At 32.8% G+C, this 12,337-nt stretch overlaps 1 long non-coding RNA gene across 1 annotated transcript; it reads left to right on the top strand.

Annotated features, from left to right (window-relative positions):
• The first annotated feature begins 31 nt into the window (after positions 1 to 31).
• Positions 32 to 1,641, top strand: LOC139486778 (uncharacterized). Its single transcript, XR_011655631.1, has 3 exons — positions 32 to 165; positions 922 to 969; positions 1,507 to 1,641. It is a non-coding gene; the product is annotated as an uncharacterized lncRNA (long non-coding RNA).
• The last annotated feature ends 10,696 nt before the right edge of the window (positions 1,642 to 12,337 follow it).

The following is a 12,337-nucleotide window of genomic DNA, read 5'->3' as shown; positions in this document are numbered from 1 at the left end:
CAGTTAACTCCTCAGTCGTCAACTCCTCAGTCATCTACTCCTCAGTCAACTGACCACCATACATCTTTAAACAGAGTTACATTTGCCACTTCACAGAATGAAACTCTTGACATCAGCTGTATTCCAGTCAGTACAACACCAATTGCCAATTCATCATTCATTCAGGTATTATATCACTTAAATTTTTTTAAAACCTTGAAACTGTATGTCTACCTTTAAATGTTAAAATTTTCCTCTAAATCAAAAATGAAAACTTGTAAAAAAACCTAATGAAAATGATTATTTCTTTTTTAAAATAACAACATTTACACTGAAATAATAAAGCGTTAATGCTATATATAAAAAGGATAATTTGGTATGATTGCCAAACGAGACGACTCTTCACAGGAGACACAGACATTATCTCTTTGTCAACTATCACAGCTATGAAAAGCCCCAAAAGGCTTGGAAAAAGCACTTGTTTTATTTATTTTTAGCAACAGAAAAAAAATCAATATGACCTAATTTGAAAGATACAAATGGAAATAGGAAGACATGGTATGAGTGCCAATGAGACAACTCTCCATCAAAATAACAATTTAACAATTTATAAAAGTAAACATTATAGGTCAAGGTACAGCCTTCAACACAGAGCTGTGGCTCACACTGATCAACAAGCTATAAAAGAGGGACGAAAGATACCAAAGGGACAGTCAAACTCATAAATCAAAAATAAACTGAAAACACTATTGCAAAAAATGATAAAAACAAACAGACAGCAATAGCACACACAACTTAGAAAACTAAAGAATAGTATAGAAATGTAGAAAAAGCCCCAAAATTACTAGTGAAAAACAGGATAACCAACTGTCTAATTGTCTAAAGTTTAATTCTTTACAATGCTATCTTTCGGATTGTTTAATGGTTTATTTTATTTTATAGGATACAGCAGCCTCTTCCACAGTTGCCTTTTACAACAACTACACACAGGTATTATATTTTTTATGCTTAACCAAGTGATGTCATGTTTTTTGGGTCTGTTTAATGAAATTGAAGGTGAATCAATGTTAAACTTAGTACACATGTCCCCCAAGATAAGTCACGTCTAATTTTAGGCCAAATTAGAACTATAAACCAATTTGGTCAACCCAGTATAGAAATAATAGTGCTTGTGTGGCAACTGTGTACTAAGGACATAATTGAGTTTATTTAGATAATGGTAGAAATCAATGAGACAGCTACCAAATTTAATATTGAAGCAATTAAGAGATTTGTACACCTAAATTGATTGATTTAATAACTTATTATTAATACTATTGAATTATAAATTTGAAACAAAATGAATTTTGATATATTTAGTAATAGCTTCTCTTTGTGTTATACTTAAAGTAAGTCACTTCAAAATATATTTTTATTTAAATATGAATATGTCATGTCGTTGATATTTAAAAAATCTCATAAGTTAAATTTTATTTAACATGATCATGTATTTAAAAGCATATGACTACAATTTATTTTTAAATTCAGGAAATCCTAGAAGCCAAGGTTTCCAAAGTGAAAAACTTCAGCAAATGTGCAAAGGTACTACTGAGACTGCTATACAGTGACCAGGAACGTCAGGGGCGGAGTATATCAGGTGTAGCTGCTAATTCAAAGTATGAGGCCAAACCTGCATTACAACATCCTAACAGAATTCAGGTTATTTATGGTATGTAATAGAATGTATTAATTTCAAAATTTTACTGCTGTGAAGTCTTTAAACAAAGCACACTACCAAAATCTATGGGCAGCACACTAAAACTGCTTTCTACAGCTAAACTTATTTGTGTAATGATGTGTTTTGTACAAACTTAAAAAAAAAAAAAGGACCTTGAACTTGTTCATCTTTCTTGTCTCTTTACCGGTAATACATTATCCTGCAAAAAATTCTGCAAAAATGAAATTTTTGAGGCAACACTTCTTCTGATTGGCTGATGTTGTTTTCTATCAGCTCATAGACTTAATTTAGTCATAAAGTGTTATAGAACAATTTTAATACAATTGACTGGAATTGACTTTGAATCCATACCAAGAGGGACATGATAAATAATTATCATCCTTGTCAGGGTAAAGGTCAATATGAATACTTCAGACATTTGCAGTAGGATTAGCTATGTATTAGCTCTTTCAAAGAAGTCATTAACTGCTTTTTATTAGGTTACAACATCTCATAAACTTGAAATATATTGATTTTTTTTATTTTTACAGATATCATAATCAAGAGATGGCCCACTGTGTCAAAAAAAGAAATCAACGGCAAGCTAGCTGAATGTCTGAAACCAAGTGCCAGCAAGTAATTGAGTTTGTTCAAGAAAATAAAGGATTTTGTTTCCATGTTTGCTTTAACTGTCTTTTACAAATAGTGCATTTTTTTTTTAAGACAAATATTTATATTTTTCATGATACTTGATATGTATGAGTCATTTCCCAATGATTGTTTAAAAATAGAGGTTCAATTTTAGTAATTTCTTATGTGACAACTGCATGTATTTATTTTCTATATTGTTATCAAATGTTGAAGTTTAATAAATTTTATTTTTCATAGAATTGGTTTTTTTTAATAATATTGAATTATGGGATAGATATATTTGAAACACCTTCAAAAACCATAACAGAAGCAAAAAACTGGAGATGAGCTGCTTTTCGACCAAAAAATTGGGATATCTGCAAACCCAACAGAACTTCTAATGAATTATTTAGAAAAATTGCTTAATAATTTAGGGTTTCCCTACAATGTTGGTAATATTTTCCTGACTGGTTTGCAGATTTTTAATGAATGATTTGGGGAAATATTCCAAAAGATTCAGAGAAATTTTCTAAATAATTTTTGAAAATATTTTGAATGATTCGGAAAAGATTTCCAAATGATTTGGAGAATATTTCCAAATGATTTGGAGAATATTTCCGAATGATTTGGAGAAATTTTCCGAATGTTTTGGAGAAATTTCCGAATGATTCGGAGAAAATTTCCAAATGATTTGGAGAATATTTCCGAATGATTTGGAGAAATTTTCCGAATGTTTTGGAGAAATTTTCCGAATGATTTGGAGAAAATTTCCAAATGATTTGGAGAATATTTCCGAATGTTTTGGAGAAATTTTCTGAATGATTCGGAGAAATCTTCCGAATGAGTTGGAGAATACTTCCGAATTATTCGGAGAAATTATCCGAGTGTTTTAGTGAATTTCCAAACTAGTTATAATTTTCCGACCTAACTTCGGAGTATTTGGACAACTCCGACAGCTTTTCCAAGGTCAATTTGGAGTATTCGGACAACTCCGACCTTTTTTCTGAGGTCAGTTCGGAGTTTTCTGATAACTCCGAATAATTCACGAATAGAATGCGGAATTTTAAACAAATCTCCAAACAAAAGTTTGGAATTCCGAATATATGCGGAGACCAGCTTGGATTTTTTTTCAAAAACCTCTCATTTTGCACGAAAATATTTTTTTGGAGCTCGGAGAAGTCCGAATACTCCGAACATAAATTTCCGAACTAACATTTGGAATTTCCTGCTAGAGGATACTTGTAAATTAAGCAATAAATACTAATTGACAAGTATCACTTATTAACTTATTGATTGTGCCACATCAGTCAAATTGGTGCCGTTCAGACCACGGATTAAGGACTTCTAACCACTATACGACCAAGGAACCAAGGAACCACGTAAGTTGCAATTACCATAGCTTTCATTCTTTTTTGATGGATAACCAAGATACTTCTATGTCAGCACAAAAAGTAGAATTAGCTTTCAATTCTGTCGCTAACGAATTACATGGGTTACGAGAGGTAGTTACGATTCAAGGCGATGTAGCCACGGAAATTAAAGGGTTAAAATCAGCCATTTGTTCTCAAAATGTAGTTCAAGGAATAACGCCTTTTGAAGGTAATACGAAAGATTTTAAAGCCTGGATTAAGTCAATTGAAAAATATGCTTTACTTTTTAATGATAGGGATCGAATTAAGGAAATAGCTTTTCAAACATGTAAAGGGGCTTGTTCAGATTACATACAAAGGTATTTAAGAGACCATCAGGACACCACTTGGGAACAATTAAAAAAAGAATTAACTTCAAGGTTTGGGGAAATTACTGACCCTCAACATGCGTCGACACTTTTGAGACAATTAAAACAAAAAGGGGACGAATCTGTTCAAATTTATGCAGAAAATTTATTGAATTTGGCAAATGAGGCATATTCAGATTTAGATGGACATAACGAAGCTATAGAAAGGGAACTCGTAGGCATTTTTATAGATGGTTTAGCTCATTCGTATTTAAAAATGAAATTAATGAGAGAAAACCCAGCTACTTTTTCTTTGGCAGTTAAAAGTGCAATGACTGAACAAAATTTGAGAAAAAGATTTACTTTAAGAACGGAAAGGGTAGACGAACCAAGGTATAAAACGACACGACCAATGACATTAACAAGACCAAGACGGACTGAACCTTTGAACTCTCATGAACCAATGGAAATTGATCATTATCGTGATGCAAAACGTTGTTATTCTTGTGGTAAAGTAGGTCATGTATCACGTGATTGTCGTTCTGGGGGAAATTTGAGACAAATTAATGCCGTAGAAATGCAAACATATCACGGAAATTCGGGTAGAAATAGGGAAATTAATTGTTATTCTTGTGGTAGGGTAGGACATATAGCACGAGATTGTCGTTCTAAGGGAACCTATAGACAAGTAAATGCAGTTGAAACGCAACAATATCAAGGGAATTCGGGAAGAAATAATGAGATAGTTTGTTATCAGTGTAATCAACGGGGACATATTAGGCCAAATTGCCCAAATAGAAAACCTAGGACTGTTAACATGGTAGAAAACTGGGGTGTATATCCGGAAAACTAAAGCGCTCTTGTCACGTTGAAGCCAGTGATAAGAGTCCAATTAAATTACCTACTTATTCTATAAATGTTGCAGGAGCTCCAAATTCAACTTTAATTAAATTTCAAAATCAAAGATATAGAGCTCTTGTAGATTCAGGCGCTAGTGTTTCTTTGATACACAAAAGAATTTTTGAAACTTTGAGGGATAAACCAAAATTATTAAAGAAAACGGCTAATTTACAGTCCGTAAATGGGGGGTCTTTACATGTAGAAGGTTGTGCAAACCTTACTTTTAAAATAGGTAGTACAAAAGTTACTCAATTATTTTATGTTGTTAGAGACATGAACAGAAATGTTATTTTAGGAAAAGATTGGTTAGTACAAAATGGAGTTAGGTTATATTTTGATTTAGGATGTTTGAGAATTCAAAAAAATTATGTCCCATTAGAAGAAGATATTAATGTGGCTTCAGTTGTAAGATTAACCGTAAATGCCGTATTAAAACCACAATCAATTAATGTTTGTCCCGTAGGCCTTAAGAACAATCCAAGTTTTGGAAGTACTAAATTGTTGGAAATCTCACCTGTAGCTTCAGGGTATGTTAGTACAGAACCAGGCTTAATGATAAATAATACGGTGGTTAATTTTAATAAAAATAGGAAGTTTCCTTTGATGATTGTAAATAACACAAACAAATCAATTAGGTTAAAAAGGGGTTGTGTAGTAGGTAAGGCTTCTCATTTAGAAGAAATAAATTTAGTCAATGTGAATCAATCTCAAGGAACTTCGGGACTCAAAAAGTTAGATGAGTCTGAAATAAGTGTACCGCAAGAATTTAAAAAGGATATACTTAGAATGATAAGGGACAATGAAGATGTTTTCGCAACTTCAGATAAAGATTTGGGGTGCACTGATACAGTACAAATGACTATCGATACAGGGAATAACCCACCTATTAGATTAAAACCTTATAGGGCCCCACTCAATCAGAGAGAAATAATAGATAGGACAATTGAGGAACTACTAGAGGCTAAGATTATTAGGAAGTCTAGGTCGGCTTGGGCTGCGCCTATCATTATTGTTTCAAAAAAGGATAAAACTTCAAGGATGTGCGTTGACTATCGCAGGCTAAACGCAATTAGTAAAATTTATTCCTTTCCGTTACCATTGATTGATGACTTGCTTGCTTCGGTAGGTAAAGCCAAAGTAATGACTTCGCTAGATTTAAAGTCAGGTTATTATCAGGTCAAGGTCAAGGAGTCAGATAAGGAAAAGACTGCTTTTGTATGTCACAAAGGATTATTTGAGTTCAATGTATTACCATTTGGTCTCGCATCAGGGCCCAGTTTATTTAGTGAACTAGTTACAGAAGTATTACAAGGGTTAGAGCATTTTTCAACTGCTTATATAGATGATATTTTGATATTTTCCGAAACAGAGGAAGAACATTTAGGCCACATTCAACAAGTTTTTGATAGATTACGACAGCACAAACTTAAATTAAAATTGAAAAAATGTAATTTTTTGCAAAATGAAACCAACTATTTAGGCTTTATAATAAGTAAAGATGGATTGAAACCAGACCCTGAAAAGGTCAAGGCCATTCAAGGCATGAAAGCTCCCTCGAATGTAAGGGAAGTAAGAGGATTAATAGGTTGCTTGAGCTATTATCGCAGATTTGTACCTTCATTTTCAAAAATTGCAGAGCCTATAGTGGCTTTAACTAGGAAAAACAAGGTTTTTAATTGGACCACAACTTGTCAGGTAGCTTTTGAAAAGTTAAGGGATGAACTAGTGAAAGTACCATTATTGGCATACCCAGATTTGAATAAACCCTATGTGCTGTACACGGACGCTAGCGATAGTTGTGTAGGGGCTTGTTTAACGCAATTACAAGAAAATCCAATCAAGGGTGAAAAGGAAGTGGAAAGACCGATTTATTTCCTATCTCATAAATTGAGTGATACGCAAACACGTTGGTCAACCATTGAAAAAGAAGCATTTGCTATTCATTATGCGTTACAAAAATTGAATCATTATTTGTATAATGCTGAATTTGTGATAAAGACAGATCACAAACCTTTGAAATACATTTTAGAATCCCCCATGCAAAATAAGAAAATTCAACTGTGGGCTTTGAACATAACGGGTTATAACTGTAAGATTCAGTATATTCCAGGGCCCCAAAACGTGTGTGCAGATTTCATGTCTAGATTACCTTCAGATGAAAAACCAAACGAAAATCCAGATCCTTATCCGGATATTAGTGACAATACTTACGAAATTAATGTGATTAATTCAAATAGATTTCATTTTACTGATTATGCAAATAATGACAAATTAGTTGAAGATATTCCAGAAAAAGAAAATTTTCAGTTTAAAGAATTTGATATGTCAATTGAACAAATGAAAGACAAAACATTACGCGAGTTAAAGGAACAACTTGTAGGCGATAAGGTACCCGAGGCAGTGCAAAACAAGTACATCATAATAGATGACATACTTTATTACATCTCAAATGTAGATAATGATCCTATTATAAGGTTGTACATACCTTCTCATATAAAACAAGCAGTTGTAGAACAGTATCATGATAAGAATGGGCACATGGGCATTGACAAAACATTTGATTCGATTCGTCAAAAATATTTTTGGCCAAACATGTTTAAGGAGTTGTATAATTATGTCACCACTTGTGTACCTTGTCAATCACGCAACTTACAAAAAGTTAGAGCGCCAATTCAGGAAACAAAAATTCCGCCTTATCCTTTTTGTCATGTAGGGGTAGATTTGAGTGGACCATATCCAACTACCATGTCAGGTAACAAGTACATTATAGGATTTATCGATTTGTACTCGGGGTGGCCAGAAGCTTTTAGTGTCGCAACAAAAAGCACTGACAATGTTGCACATCTTTTGATTGAAGAAATTACTTCAAGGCATTCTGGGATACAAATTCTAACAAGTGATAACGGAGGGGAAAACTGTTCTAAGGCTATGGAAGAAGTTTGTAAAGAACTTAATATAAAGCATATTAAAACTTCATTCTATCACCCTCAGGGTAATGCAAAAATAGAAAGATTTCATAGAACATTACATGATGTTTTGTCAAAATTAATAGAAGATCATTCCACAACTTGGGACTTATACTTGAACCAAGCTTTAGCAGCAATTAGATTCAATATCAATGAGTCCACCCAACTTTCACCTTTTTATGCATTATATAACAGGGATCCAGTTTTACCCTTAGATAACATTTTACAGCCTAGGAGAAAATACAATGGGGAAGAATATCATAAAATTGCCTTACAACAACAACATAAATCATTTATGCTGGTTCATAAAACTATGAAAAAATCTAAGCAGAAACAAGCTAAGTACGCAAACAAAAATAGCAAAGATATAAAGTTTGAGGTAGGAAACCCAGTTTTTTATAAAAATCATAGAAGGGCAAGCAAACTTTCAAAAAAATGGACTCCGTACTATAGGATTATAGAACAAACTTCACCTGTTAGTTTTATTTTAAAAAATCAGTTAGATGGGACAACCACAAAGGCTCATGCTGAACAAATTCGTTTGGCTAAGTTAGATTGGGAAATTCCTAACAACAATCAAGGTAGGACATTACGTAAAGCCGCGTATGTAGTTCCCATGGAGTCACAATCGGAAGACTCCTCTGATGATGAAAGCATAGATTCAGACACTCCGTTAAATCAAATTGCAAAAAGATATAAAAAAGAAAGGGAAAATTCTGATGAAGAAGATGATATACCATTAATGGAATTATCTAAAAAATTAAGGGGAAAGAAAATTTTTTTAGAACAAGATAGTCAAATAGAAAATGATGATAATGATGATCAAGTCATTAAAGAAAAATTAGAAAATTCGCCTTCGGATTATGAAGTCTCTGACATTGATGATAACATGTCTAGCACTCATTCTTCGTCGGTAACATCTGAACATTATGACATTGAAGATAACATGTCTGTGAACAGTGTTAAAATAAAAAATAATCAGAAAACTACTGATATTGGGGCTAATGAAACAAAATTAGTATCTAAGGAACATGTACAAAACTTAGTGAGGGCTTTAATAGGTATTATGTAGGTATCAATTGGCTTCATAAGTAGTATGAAGGATGCAAATCATTTAAGAATTTCAAAACTTATAAAATATGTTATTTAAACCATTTGCAATTACAATTAAACATGTTGTCCTTAGGACACATGTCACCTAGTCTTATCTCACCCGGTAATTTAAGAGTACTATTGACTGACATAAAACGACGACTACCGGCGACATTGAAAATACCTTGTGACGAAATTAAAGATATTTGGAATTTTTTTATAAATTTTTGACTATTGCTGCAAATCAAAAAAATAAAAAAAATAAAAATAAATAAATATATGCTGCTAAATACCAATGAAATTGACAAGTGTTCCAATCCTTTAGTTATTTTTTGTGAAATTAAAAGTCCAGTTTATCCAGTTAATATAAGTAAATTATGTATCATAGCCTTATTTGCCAATAAAGAAAATTAGAAAACAAGATGTACAGCGAAAGTACGACCAAATACAATTTTGCCTATGGCAACTTGTTTGACCGATAGTATGTGGGCAGTTACTACCATTAATGAATTTAGAATCACGATTAGATGTGATGACAATACAAACATGTTGACGGATCAGATAATTAACCCTCCTACCACTATAATTAACTTAAAGCGAACTTGTACCGCTACGAGTGATCATTTGACCTTATTACCTACTTATCAAATGGAAAGTACATTTTTAACAGAAAAAACGTTCGATAGATTCTTAAATACCTTTCAAGTATTGAATACAAGTTTATGGGAACCCTTTCATGCTGCTTTACCAAATTTTACAAAGCTTGAACTACCAAGAGAACTAACGGCTATTAAACAAATTCCTATGAACGCTTTGATTGAAAAACTTAAAAATTTACGGGAAATTGAAAATGATGTTGTATTTCCAAATTGGGGAGTAGGTTTATCCATGGGTTTGGGTGCGATATTCATTGGAATAGCTATATTTTTGTACTGTAAGTTTTTTAGAAACAAATCTTGGTTAGCCAAAAAGAAAGGTGAGAGTTCGGGTTCTAATGCCACGAACGATGGGTACCAAATGGTGACAACGCAAATGGTTGGGACAGAAGTACCTGATTCCAGAGAGAAGCTTCCCTCTGCACCATTACTCAAGGACGATGTTAGATCAAAGACCGATGCGACCAGTCTTTTGAGAAAGATGTACCCAGAGCTAGATACGTCGACTACTTCGTAAAAGGACTGGATTGTAAACCATACAACGTAGACGACCGAATCAACTAGCGGAAGACGAACCGTGTAAATAATTTTCAAAATGACTTTATGAACTGTGTAAATAGAATTGTATAAACATTTGCGTTCCTAATCAGTATTGAGGAACAACTTATTATGAGGGTGTTGGAAATAAAACACGAACTATGTATATCGAAATATTTTCAAATGACCTATGTGTAAATATATTCAGATGTTGGACTTGCCGAATTTTATGAACTATATATGTGGTGATGGTTACAAAAAAAAAACTTAACAATGGAACTACTGGATTTACAATAGCATAAATGAAGAAGGATTATCGTATTTTCCGAACTTTCGTTCTTATTGCGAGGGAAGGAATAATGTTACACAATTGGTAACATTAATTAATTATCAAGGAGTATTAATTAGGAAATTTATTAAAAAGGAAATAAACAATTCAATGACAATCATGTATGCTTTGGACACTAATAACCATCTGTGAATACATTAAATAGCAGAAAGCCTTTGGACACTAATAACAATCTGTGAATACATTAAATAGCAGAAAGCCTTTGGACACTAATAACAATCTGTTCGCATACTATGGACATATATACCCCGAAGCCCATAAATGACCATGTTTACTTTAAAATAACATTTATCCGTTAAAGGTTAATTACATTATTTGACAATTAACCTCATGTAAATAGTACTCGATAACCGGACGATTATACAACCGGCCTACAGCTATAGGCAGGTGTATGGACCATTGGACTATATAAGATACCTCAATGGACTACAAGGACACAATTCGATCACACCAGAATTCGTCACATCTCGGCCAGTGTCAGTGCAAAACATTTATTTGAACTTTAATCGCTCTTTGAATATACTTGTAAATTAAGCAATAAATACTAATTGACAAGTATCACTTATTAACTTATTGATTGTGCCACAATTATTGACACTATGTTTCGTGAAATCGGTAAAAATATCAACGTGCAAGAATTTTTTTTGCACCTGTCCCAAGTCAGGAGCCTCTGGCCTTTGTTAATCTTGCATTATTTTTAATTTTAGTTTCTTGTGTATAATTTGGAGTTTAGTATGGCGTTCAATATCACTGAACTAGTATATATATTTGTTTAGGGGCCAGCTGAAGGACTCCTTGGGAATTTCTCGCTACATTGAAGACCTATTGGTGACCTGCTGATGTCTGTTCAATGGTCGGGTTGTTTTCTCGTGGACACATTCCACATTTCCATTCTCAATTTTATTAACTGTTCGTTAGTTGTGAAATGGCAATTTTATTTCATGTTCTTCCGTGCAGATACTCCTCCTTTACGCCCCGGCCTCAGTTATCACCAAATTTTTCATCTTTAACTACTTTTACAATATTGTTTACAAGTGAATCGAAAATCGTGTTTTTTTCTTTATTTATACAATGACTTTGTGTCAGGAAATTTGGACTGTGAATGATATCCAAAGCGCAAGAATCGTAGAACAAATTGGTACAAAAAAGTTATACATGTTTCTCAAAAAATACTAAATACTATTTAGTATAAACTATTATCCCTACAACATGTATCTTTATAATTAAAAATCACTTTAATAATCATTTCACATTAAGGTAGCTCGAGTCTATTCGAAGTTTCTATCAGAAGTGCAATATTTTTTGTTATTTTATTCTTTACAGAAAGTGAATCAAATTGGTCAAAAAAATTTAAGGGGTCACGGACCATTGAAGCTCAAAATTTTATTTTTTAACAGGTATGTAAAAGGGACCATTTTTCAATGAAATGATAGGGAAAATCGCGGTGTTGACATATTTTTATCGGAATATCAAAACTAGAGGCTCTAAAGAGCCTGTGTCGCTCACCTTGGTCTATGTGCATATTAAACAAAGGACACAAATGGATTGATGACAAAATTGTATTTTGGTGATGGTGATGTGTTTGAAGTTCTTACTTTACTGGACGATTTTGCTTCTTACAATTATATCTATAATGAACTTTGCCCATTAGTAACAGAGAACTATATTTGGTAAAAATTTAAATTACATATATTTACCAAATTAATGAAAATTGTTAAAAATTGACTATAAAGGGCAATAACTCCTTAAGGGGTCAATTGACCATTTAGGTCATGTTGACTTATTTGTAGATCTTACTTTGCTGAACATTATTGC

The sequence above is a fragment of the Mytilus edulis genome, chromosome 8 (assembly GCF_963676685.1).
Source record: "Mytilus edulis chromosome 8, xbMytEdul2.2, whole genome shotgun sequence".
NCBI lineage: Eukaryota > Metazoa > Mollusca > Bivalvia > Mytilida > Mytilidae > Mytilus > Mytilus edulis.
This window is presented reverse-complemented; position numbering and strand designations above follow the sequence as displayed.